This window comes from Pogoniulus pusillus, chromosome 2 (assembly GCF_015220805.1).
Source record: "Pogoniulus pusillus isolate bPogPus1 chromosome 2, bPogPus1.pri, whole genome shotgun sequence".
In the NCBI taxonomy this organism is placed as follows: domain Eukaryota; kingdom Metazoa; phylum Chordata; class Aves; order Piciformes; family Lybiidae; genus Pogoniulus; species Pogoniulus pusillus.
Window position 1 is genome coordinate 3327819 of NC_087265.1, and position 12110 is coordinate 3339928.

Below are 12110 nucleotides of genomic sequence, written 5' to 3' on the forward strand. Positions count from 1 at the left end.
TCTATGATATCAATGTGTTGCTTTTACTTAAAGGCACTTCCATGCACAAAACTTTCTATGGTATCAATGTGTTGCTTCTACTTAAAGGAACTTCCATGCACAAAACTTTCTATGATATCAATGTGTTGCTTTTACTCCAAGGCATTTCCATGCACAAAACTTTCTATGGCATCAATGTGCTGCTTCTACTTAAAGGCACTTCCATGCACAAAACCCCCTATGATATCAATGTGCTGCTTTTACTTAAAGGCATTTCCATGCACAAAACTTTCTATGATATCAATGTGTTGCTTTTACTTAAAGGCACTTCCATGCACAAAACTTTCTATGGTATCAATGTGTTGCTTTTACTTAAAGGCACTTCCATGCACAAAACTCTCTATGATATCACTGTGCTGCTTTTAGTTAAAGGCACATGGCTAGTTCTGAGCTTTTGATGGTGCTTTTGTTTGACCACTTTTAGGCAGATTGTCACTTCTCCCTTTGAACCTTTCTTTTCTCAGCTACCCGTCCTGTATGTTGCTTTTCCTCAAATTCCTCATCCCTCAGGGTAAATTTGAGACTGGAACCTCTGACTCCTGTGTACTGTGATTATCTATGGGAAAAGTAAAACTGAGCCAGCTCTAGGGAGAGTTTTTCCTTTGGATCTCTGCAGGGACCCAAGGGTATTGCTCCTTTGATACTATTTTTTTAAGGCTCTTCGAGTCTGTGTGTGTGCGGTGGAAAGTTTATTGTGATATGACCATGTGGTAATAATATATCAAAGTCCAGCATTAAAATATTTCTCCAGCATGAAAAATGGGCTGTTCATAATGCTAAAGAAGGACAAGGAAATTTGCTGACAATGTGGGTAATTTCCTGAAATCAGAGTTCATCTTGTAGCAAAGCCATGTTCTGCAGACAACAGAAACAAGCAAAGCATAAATCTCTCACTCACATACACTATCTCCTCTGTCCTGAGAACCACGTGGGTATGGGATCACTACAAAGGAGATTTTTGCCTTAGGAGATTAATATGAGGCTGCTCCAATATCCATGGAAAAGAGTGGAAAGCTTCCCATGGATGTGGACTCCAAGGGATGAAAAGTGCATCTGGCTGTGACACGACAAAGGTGTTAAAACAAGGCCTGCAGTGAGGTCTTTACCTAAGAAATGTGTTGAAGTCTATGATCTCTTACTGTTTTAAAGTGTCTATGCTTTTAGTTCCATCAAATTAATGCACATAGGACATATGTCTCATATGTCTCATATGTCCTATGTGCATTAATGTCTCATATGGCAATGAGACAAAACCTTCAGACGCATTAATTTTTCACTACTTGTAAACCCTCCTGGATGAGTTGCTGTGTGATCTGCTCTAGGTGATCCTGCTCAGGCAGGGGAGTTGGACTGAAGGATCTTTCGAGGTCTCTTCCAGTTCCTAACATTCTGTGACAGTGTGGAAGATTTCTTCTAATTTATTCCATCACAGAATCACAGCACCATGCAGGTTGGCAAAGCCCATCAGGATCACCAAGTCCAACCTAGAACCCTACTCTACAAGAGTCACCTATAAACCATAGCCCTAAGCACCACATCCAAACCACCCTTAAATACATCCAGGGGTGGTGACTCCACCACCTCCCTGGGCAGCTCATTCCAGGCTCCTATATGTCCATTGCAATATTTTTTAATCTGTTTTACTGTTGGAGAATAATTGGTTCCCAAAACTTTGAGAAGATATATAGAGATATAGATTAAAATTCTGGGCTACTCAGTTCAAGAGAGATGTTGAGGTGCTGGAAGGTGTCTGGAGAAGGGCAACAAAGCTGGTGAGGGGCCTGGAGCACAGCCCTATGAGGAGAGGCTGAGGGAGCTGGGGGTGTGCAGCCTGCAGCAGAGGAGGCTCAGGGCAGAGCTCATTGCTGTCTACAACTACCTGAAGGGAGGTTGTAGCCAGGTGGGGTTGGTCTCTTCTACCAGGCAACCACCAATAGAACAAAGGGACACAGTCTCAAGTTGTGCCAGGGGAGGTCTAGGCTGGATGTTAGAAGGAAGTTGTTGGCAGAGAGAGTGATTGGCATTGGAATGGGCTGCCCAGGGAGGTGGTGGAGTCACTGTCCCTGGAGGCGTTCAAGCAAAGCCTGGATGAAGCACTTAGTGCCATGGTCTGGTTGCTTGGCCAGGGCTGGGTGCTGGGTTGGACTGGATGAGCTTGGAGGTCTTTTCCCACCTGCTTGATTATGGAGCAAAGCTGGAGGTGAGGGCATTCAGACTGGACGTGAGCAGGAACTTCTTCGCCTTGAGAGTGGTGAGAGCCTGGAATGGGCTGCCCAGGGAGGTGGTTGAGGCCCCATGGCTGGAGGTGTTTCAGGCCAGGCTGGATGAGGCTGTGGGCAGCCTGCTCTAGGGTAGGGAGTCCCTGGGCATGGCAGGAAGGTTGAAACTGGCTGATCCTTGGGGTCCCTTCCAACTCTGACTGATTCTATGATTCTCTTTCACAAATCACTGTGAAGAGCATGAAAACTTTTTGCACTCTTTGGGCTTTTGCAGTTGCACATTTCTGAAGTGGCATTTTTGTCTCACCTTTTAAATGCATTTCCTATTTTCTTCTCAAATATTTGACAACTGTTTGGGGGGATTTTTTTCTTTGGGTTTTTTTTCCCCCCCAGTGGAAAAGACAAACTGGGGTGGGGGACACACAACACATGCACGACTAGGGACATGTCCACCTACTAAATCACAACCTTGGACTGCATGCCTTAAAAAGTAACCCTTTAACACAGGAAAAGTAAGGCTGGCTAGCAAATAAATTAGATACAGACATGAGATAAAGGCAGCAGAGTAATCAGAGGACTTGTTTTATTATTACAGGTGGAGATAATGCTGGGGGGAAAAGAAGTGTGGGAGAATGCCTTGGGCTTGTTTTAAGAACAACATAAAAATGCAGCACCTATGTGTTTGCTTTAGCATCTTTTATGTAAAGTTGGGTGGGTTTTTTTTTTTTTTCCTTTTCCTTTTGTTCCTTGCTATTTATTTACTCTCCACAGGGAAAAATAGGCCTATTGAACTACTTAGATGTGCCAAATACTTAGGAGTGAACCTGAACGTGTCTGGATGCAAGATTGTTCCTTTCTTTATGACAGTATTTGCTATAGCTGACTTTCACTTCTGTTATCTGCAGCCATGTCAACGAGACATTGGGGGCTGTTTAGTCCTGAGAAGAGAAGACTGAAAGGACAGTCTATAAATGTGTGAGGGGTGGGTGTCAAGTGGCTGGGGCCAATCTCATTTTAGTGGTCAGCAGCAATAACGCAAGGAGAAACAGCTAAAAACTGGAGCACAGAAGGTTTCACCACAACATGAGGAGAAACTTCTACACAGTGAAGGTGACAGAGCCCTGGAGCTGGCTGCTCAGAGAGATTGTGGAGTCTCCTTCTCTGGAGGCTTTCCAAACCCACTTGGATGCATTCCTGTGCAGACTACCCTAGGGGATCCTGCCTTGGCAGGGGGGGTTGGACTGAATGATCTCTGGAGGTCCCTTCCAACCTCTAACATTCTGTGATTCTACTATCCTGCAACAGCTTTCTAGGTTTTTCTTCTCTTGTTGTGCCAGGGGAGGTCTAGGCTGGATGTTAGGAGGAAGTTGTTGGCAGAGAGAGTGATTGGCATTGGAATGGGCTGCCCAGGGAGGTGGTGGAGTCACCATCCCTGGAGGTGTTGAAGCAAAGCCTGGCTGGGGCACTTAGTGCCATGGTCTGGTTGATTGGACAGGGCTGGGTGCTAGGTTGGACTGGATGAGCTTGGAGGTCTCATCCAACCTGCTTGATTCTATGATTCTATTGCTTTTAAAATACTATTCCTTTTTAAATGGCATTTCCTTTTAAATAATATTCCTTTCATAATAACATTTTTAATTGAACAAAGAAGGAAAAACCCTGTTGAATGTTATTGTTGTTGCTATTATTGCTATTACTATTGTTACTTTTATTACTGTCATCATTATTATCTTTTTGCCTTTTGTTTTAAAACAAATCAAAGTATTTCAGGGAAGTTTGCCTTAAAATGCTAGAATCAGATCTGCTTCAAGTAATCTTAAGTGGTTTTGTTCATTTCTACTGCATGCCATGGTTGAGACTAGAATCTAATCAACACCTGGGATCCCACAATACAGAGATGCAGACAGTATGGCCAAAATTCCCTTTCCCAGCTCACACAGAGACACTACCTTGGCAGCTTCATTGGTTTTGTGACACTCTGCTATCTTTTACCATAAGAACTGAAAAAAGACAAGCAACAAAACAGGACAAGAGCTGAGGCACAAACTGCTTGTAGTTTCCATCAAAGAATTACTACACACACAATTAAAATCAAATTATAGTAGGAAATTGCTTCATTAGTTGCAGATGGACATGAGAGTTTCAGCAGAGAGGAATAATCAGGAAAGTTCTGTCTGCACAAAGAACAATTTATCTTCTCTCCTTTCAGAGAATCACAGAACAGCTTAGGTTGGAAAAGACCTTAGATTTGCCATTGGAATGGGCTGCCCAGGGAGGTGGTGGAGTCACCGTGCCTGGAGGTGTTCAAGAAAAGCCTGGATGAGGCACTTAGAGCCATGGTTTAGATGACTGGATAGGGCTGGGTGCTAGGTTGGACTGGATGAGCTTGGAGGTCTCTTCCAACTTGCTTGATTCTATGATTCTATGATCTACTCCAACCTCCCTGTCATGGGCAGGGACAACTCTCAACAAAACTCAGATGCTGAAGGCCTCATCCAACCTGGTCCTTTACATTTCCAGGCAGGAGGGATCCACAGCCTCTGTGGGCATCCTATTCCAGAGTCTCACCACCCTCAGAATGAAGAACTTCCTCTTAAGATCCAGTCTAACCCTGCTCTGCCTCAGCTTGTCCTGTTGCTGGACACCCTTATGAAAAGTCCCTCTCCAGTCTCCCAGTAGAATCCTCTTTAAGGCTTCCCTTTTGGGTACAAGGAGTTTCCATTCTAAGCAGAGATGAATCAGCTGGCTTAGCAAAACCCTTCAACACTTCAAACCTCCCAGACTGCACATGCAAGTTTTATTCCAGAACTTTCCAGTCTAAACCTAGCCTCTTTCAGCTGCAAACCATTCTCCCTTGTCCTGTTTCTAGATGCTCCTATGAAAAGCAGCTCTTCAGCCATCCTGTAGGATCCCTTCAGGTGTTCAAACTCAGCCTTAAGATCCCCCTGGAGTCTTCTCTAGGTTAAACAACCCCAGCTCCCTCAGCCTATCCTTATATTCAGCTCTTGGATTACCTTTGTGGCCCTCCTCTGGACTCTTTCCAGCAATTTTGCATCCTGACCATTGAGGAGATATCCTTTGGTCTCCTGGGTGCAGCTTGTCAAACGTGGGAAAAAAGAGCTCATGAATCTCACAAACATGTCACTGATTTTACTTGCACCACAGTAGTTCTCTTCTCACAGTTCTTTAGCAGTGTTTAACTTCCAAAAGCATCCACAGGAAATAGGCTTTGAAGTAATGAATTCCTCACTGGCAATCTGCATGCAGAGAGGTTCTCCTATACAGGCTAACATAAGCAGCTCAGGAACAGAGACTGAAACCACCTTAATCCACTCAAAATCAGTGTCTCAGGTGTGCTGGTTTGAACCTAGCTGGGATATTTTGGTGAGAAGAATTAGTTCATAAGCTAGGAAAAGGAAACAATGGTGATGGCTGCTGCATTCATAGGCTTGCTGAGATGGATAAAAACAACAACATAAATATAGATAACAGAGTTTGCTCTCTGGCTTTGGGCTGCACTTTTCTCTCTCTAAGCTGCTGTCTGTGTGACCAATCCTTCTGCTTCCTAACCCCCCTGGCCAATCCTCCAAACTCTCCTTGAAGCATAAGGCAAAGTCTGGGGTAAGGTAGAGGGGTGGGGAGAAGGTGGAAGGGTGGTTGAGAGCCCCTCCTGGGGACTCAGGTTTCTGAGAGGGCTGTTGTGTTTCTGTATTACCTTTTAAACTTGTATGCTTCTGTCTATAGCTGCATAGATTGTAACTATCTGCTTGTATATTGTGCCAAGCTGTAAGTATAAAGCTTCATTCAGTTTCCATCTTGAATGAGTCTAGTCTGGGTGACTTTCACAAGTGTAGGGGGCAGGTAAGACCCAAACCATCACACAGGACATTTAACTTTCAGTAGGCAAATAAAGTAACCTCTAATCCAAGTCAAACAATCTTAGGAAGCATTCAGGAAGAAGAAGGGTTCCTTCAGCCTCACTGATACCACAGGACATCAAATGACCAAATCAATGCATCAGTCAAAAAAACAAACCCCAAAAAGACTGAGAAGAGAGTGAGGCCACCAGCTACATCCAGACTTCAGAGGAAGTACAACAGCTGAGAAGGAGTTGATAATGTTCTCTGATCTCTTTCAAAGGGCAAATTGAAATGAGCTGTAGATAGCAATCAGCTCAGAGATGTCTCTGTCAGCAAAGAAATGCAGACCACCAGGTCTTTCCTTCCTTTGCATCTGACTTCACATCCTCTAGCAGTGTAACCCTCTTTTGAATCTTTTCCAGCTGAAAATATTAAATACCTGTGTAGGAGCTCCACGTTACTGCAAGGCAGGAGGAGATGCTCAGCCTCAGCACAGTCAGGTCATTCTCCTGGGCAGCACGAACTCTCTGATGGTGACTCCAACGATGAACTCATGTTTTCATTGTAAAATGTACTTCTGTCTTCAGAAGGAAAACCCAACAGATATTTGTCATGGGAAAACTCCTTCAGAATATCTTCTTCAAGGGCTGTTTAGTCTGGAGAAGAGGAGGAGAAAAGAGAGAGGAGATCTGATCAACATATACAAATATCTGAGGGGTGGTTGTCAACTGGCTGGAGCAAATCTCCTTTTGGTGGTAAGGAGCAATTACACAAGGAGCAACAGCTACAAACTGGAGCACAGAAGGTTTCACCATAACATGAGGAGAAACTTCTTTATAGTGAGAGTGCCAGAGCCCTGGAGCAGGCTGCTCAGAGAGGTTGTGGAGTCTCCTTCTCTGCAGACTTTCCAAACCTGCCTGGATGCATTCTTGTGCAGACTACTCTAGGGGATCCTGCCTTGGCAGGGGGGGGTGGACTGGATGATCTCTGGAGGTCCCTTCCAATCTCTAAAGTTCTGTGATTCTGTGAATCTGTGAATGAGGAGTTGGCTAAGATGTAGAGAAGCAGACAGGTAACGTGCATGCAAACACAGCTTCTCTGCCTACCACTGAATCACCCTTCACAGAAGGCTGTAGCCAGGTGGGGTTGGGCTCTTCTCCCAGGCAAGCAGCAACAGAACAAGGAGACACAGACTCAAGTTGTGCCAGGGAAAGTCTAGGCTGGATGTTAGGAGGAAGTTGTTGGCAGAGAGAGTGATTGGCATTGGAATGGGCTGCCCAGGGAGGTGGTGGAGTCACCATCCCTGGAGGTGTTCAAGAAAAGCCTGGATAGGGCACTTAGTGCTATGGTCTAGGTGACTGGACAGTGCTGGGTGATAGGTTGGATTGGATAACAATATTGCAAGCTTGTGACCAGAGTTTTGGAGTGTTTGAAGGAGCTGTGGAATCACTGAAAGTGGTAAGACCTCTAGACAAGGAATGGAGGTGGTCACTAACACTTGCAGTGATACAATGCAGTATTTATTGCTGCCCTGCTCTAAGCTTTGGCTGAGAGGCTACAGCTCCTAGTTTTACAATGAGCACAGAGAGATGCTTGTATCATATGAAAAGGGGTTTCAACTATTGATAGTTGAAGTTCTGTCAAGATGTTGTTTGCTTTGTACCTGGACATTTCTTCCAACCTGGTTAACTCTATGATTCTATGACTCAACAATAAAACCAGGGGAAAAGCCTTGTAGGTAGGAGGAGAAGCAGAAGGGGTTAAACACCTCCAAACAAATCACAAAACACAGTGCATAAACCAAATCTCTTCCAACCTACACAGTGCACAGACCAAGTCTCTTCCAACCTGGTTAATTCTATGATTCAACAATAAAACCAAGGGGAAATCCTTGTAGGTAGGAGGAGAAGCAGAAGGGGTTAAACACCTCCAAATAAATCAAAAGACATAGTGCATAAACCAAGTCTCTTCCAACCTACACAGTGCATAGACCAAGACTCTTCCAACCTGGTTAATTCTATGACTCAGCAATAAAACCAGGGGAAAAGCCTTGTAGGTAGCAGGAAAAGCAGAAGGGGTTAAACACCTCCAAACAGATCACAAAACACAGTGCATAAACCAAGTCTCTTCCAACCTGGTTAATTCTATGATGCAACAACAAATCCAAGGGAAAAGCTTTGTAGGTAGGAGGAGAAGCAGAAGGGGTTAAACATCTCCAAATAAATCAAGAAACACAATGCTATATAGACCAAGTCTCTTCCAACCTACACAGTGCATAGACCAAGTCTCTTCCAACCTACACAATACATAGACCAAGTCTCCTCCAACCTACACAACACATAGACCAAGTCTCTTCCAACCTACACAGCACATAGATTAAGTCTCTTCCAACCTGGTTAATTCTATGACTCAACAATAAAACCAAGGGAAAATCTTTGTAGGTAGGAGGAGAGGCAGAAGGGGTTAAACACCTCCAAATAAATCAAGAAACACAGTACATAAACCAAATCACTTCCAAACTACACAGTGCACAGACCAAGTCTCTTCCAACCTGGTTAATTCTATGATTCAACAATAAAACCAAGGGGAAATCCTTGTAGGTAGGAGGAGAAGCAGAAGGGGTTAAACACCTCCAAATAAATCAAAAGACATAGTGCATAAACCAAGTCTCTTCCAACCTACACAGTGCATAGATCAAGACTCTTCCAACCTGGTTAATCCTATGACTCAACAATAAAACTAGGGGAAAAGCCTTGTTGGTAGCAGGAAAAGTAGAAGGGGTTAAACACCTCCAAAGAAATCACAAAACACAGTGCATAAACCGAATCTCTTCCAACCTACACAGTGCACAGACCAAGTCTCTTCCAACCTACACAACGCATAGACCAAGTCTCTTCCAACCTGGTTAATTCTATGACTCAACAATAAAACCAAGGGAAAATCTTTGTAGGTAGGAGGAGAGGCAGAAGGGGTTAAACACCTCCAAATAAATCAAGAAACACAGTACATAAACCAAATCACTTCCAAACTACACAGTGCACAGACCAAGTCTCTTCCAACCTGGTTAATTCTATGATTCAACAATAAAACCAAGGGGAAATCCTTGTAGGTAGGAGGAGAAGCAGAAGGGGTTAAACACCTCCAAATAAATCAAAAGACATAGTGCATAAACCAAGTCTCTTCCAACCTACACAGTGCATAGATCAAGACTCTTCCAACCTGGTTAATCCTATGACTCAACAATAAAACTAGGGGAAAAGCCTTGTTGGTAGCAGGAAAAGTAGAAGGGGTTAAACACCTCCAAAGAAATCACAAAACACAGTGCATAAACCGAATCTCTTCCAACCTACACAGTGCACAGACCAAGTCTCTTCCAACCTACACAACGCATAGACCAAGTCTCTTCCAACCTGGTTAATTCTATGACTCAACAATAAAACCAAGGGAAAATCTTTGTAGGTAGGAGGAGAAGCAAAAAGGGTTAAACACCTCCAAATAAATCAAGAAACACAATGCATAGACCAAGTCTCTTCCAACCTGGCTAATTCTATGATTCAACAACAAAGCCAAGGAAAAAGCTTTGTAGGTAGGAGGAGAAGCAAAAAGGGTTAAACACCCCCAAATAAACCAAGAAACACAGTGCACAGACCAAGTCTCTTCCAACCTACACAGCGCACAGACCAAGTCTCTTCCAACCTGGTTAATTCTATGACTCAACAATAAAACCAAGGGAAAATCTTTGTAGGTAGGAGGAGAAGCAGAAGGGGTTAAACACCTCCAAATAAATCAGGAAACACAATGCATAGACCAAGTCTCTTCCAACCTACATAGTGCATAGACCAAGTCTCTTCCAACCTACATAGTGCATAGACCAAGTCTCTTCCAACCTGGCTAATTCAATGATCCAACAATAAAACCAGGAGAAAAGCCTTGTAGGTAGGAGGAGAAGCAAAAAGGGTTAAACACCTCCAAATAACTCAAGAAACACAGTGCATAAACCAAAACTGGAAGGAATATGATTGTTTTAAACCTCGAGGCATAATAGTTTCACTGAGTAGAGGTGGGGGGAGGAAAGAAGAAACCCACAAAGCCAGAGGAAGGGAGCCATTGATATGTCGATCAGCATAACAATGCAGAGCACAGAGACAATACAAAACTTTACTCCTACATCTGATTTAGGGCATTGTTGAGTAGCAGTTGTTGGAATTTATACAAATAGCTGCTCTTCTAGGCTGTGTTTATGATATTTTATTAATCTTTCCACTATTACTATTATTATTAATAATACAAGAGTGCCGTGTTGGGTTGGTTGGCTTTTTTTCCCCCCCTCCCTCTTCCAAAGCTGCATTTGTGTTCTCACAGCCCCCTCCCCGTGCTTTGAAGAACTTCCTTTCCAAATGATAAAACATTTATACAAGAAATCACCAGATGATTTCAAATCAAATCCTTCCAGCCTGTGTGGGATGTTCATGAATCAGCTGTGACTCTCCTCGCTTCACGTGGGGCTGCACTGCTCTCCACCTCAACCTCTGCCAGTGACATTTTCCTTTAGAGTCTTATCATTGCATCATTATTACCTTTCAGGACTCCTGGGGAGAGAACAAAAGCTTCCCCTTTGTGCTTCCATTCTAAGAAGAACAAATGAAATCTCGATCCTGGCCAAAACAAACTTTTAAAGTACAAAATGAATTAGAAGTTGTGTGGTTAAGAAAAGCACCCAAACAAAACCAAACCAACAACCAAGTTGTGGAAGCTTAACAGGGCCTCTGGTACACTCTAGGTAACTTATGGCTGGCTTTTCTCTGTTTAACCACTAAACCAAGCTCAGCCTAATGCAACATGGCAAACTACTACATGATAGAATGTTTGTTTTGAGACACTGCATCCAGTTCTGGAGTCCCTATTACAAGAGGGATATGGAGATGCTGCAGTGGGTCCAAAGAGGGGCCAGGAGGATGCTCAGAGGGCTGCAGCAGCTCTGCTGTGAGCACAGACTGAAAGAGTTGGGGCTGTTCAGACTGGAGAAGAGGAGGCTCCGAAGTGACCTTCTTGTGGCATTTCACTATCTGCAGGGGGCCCACAAAAAAGCTTGGCAGGGACTTTTTAGGCACTCAGGGAATGACAGGACTGGAGTAAAGCTGGAGGTGGGGAGAGTCAGACTGGCTGTGAGGAGGAAGTTGTTGAGCATGAGAGTGGTGAGAGGCTGGAATGGGTTGCCCAGGGAGGTGGTGGAGGCTCCATCCCTGGAGGTGTTTGAGGCCAGGCTGGATGAGGCTGTGGGCAGCCTGATCTACAGTAGGGTGTCCCTGCCCATGGCAGGGGAGTTGGCACTAGGTGATCACAGTGTCACACAGTATCCCAGTATCACCAAGGTTGGAAGAGACCTCACAGATCATCAAGTCCAACCCTTTACCACAGAGCTCAAGGCCAGACCATGGCACCAAGTGCCACGTCCAGTCCTGCCTTGAATGGCTCCAGGGACGGCGACTCCACCACCTCCCCGGGCAGCCCATTCCAGTGTCCAATGACTCTCTCAGGGAAGAACTTTCTCCTCACCTCAAGACTAAATTTCCCCTGGCACAGCCTGAGGCTGTGTCCTCTTGTTCTGGTGCTGGCCACCTGAGAGAAGAGAGCAACCTCCTCCTGGCCACAACCACCCCTCAGGTAGTTGTAGACAGCAATGAGGTCACCCCTGAGCCTTCTCTCCTCCAGGCTAACCAATCCCAGCTCCCTCAGCCTCTCCTCGTAGGGCTGATTCTATGATTAAACATCTCGCTGAGGTTGATCTCAACTGCTATCAACTGATGCCAGCACTCTTGTGATGCTAATAAATGAGAGGGGCTCATTTCTACCTCCAGAGTGATTATTTGCTGCCTTTCTGCTTATTGTTACCTTTTAATTGTCCTCTGAGCTGCCCAAAGAGGAGATATCTGATTATTTCTCAGCTCCCTTGCAAACCAAGGTCTCTAAAACACCACATTTACACAGTTGC

At 44.4% G+C, this 12110-nt stretch overlaps 1 long non-coding RNA gene across 1 annotated transcript in view; it reads right to left on the reverse strand.

Annotated features, from left to right (window-relative positions):
* Positions 1-6152: 6152 nt before the first annotated feature.
* Positions 6153-12110, reverse strand: part of LOC135187515 (uncharacterized) — a 172823-nt gene continuing 166865 nt past the window's right edge. Inside the window, exon 4 of the long non-coding RNA XR_010307355.1 lies at positions 6153-6774. This is a non-coding gene — a long non-coding RNA (uncharacterized LOC135187515). The remainder of the gene's footprint in view (positions 6775-12110) is intronic.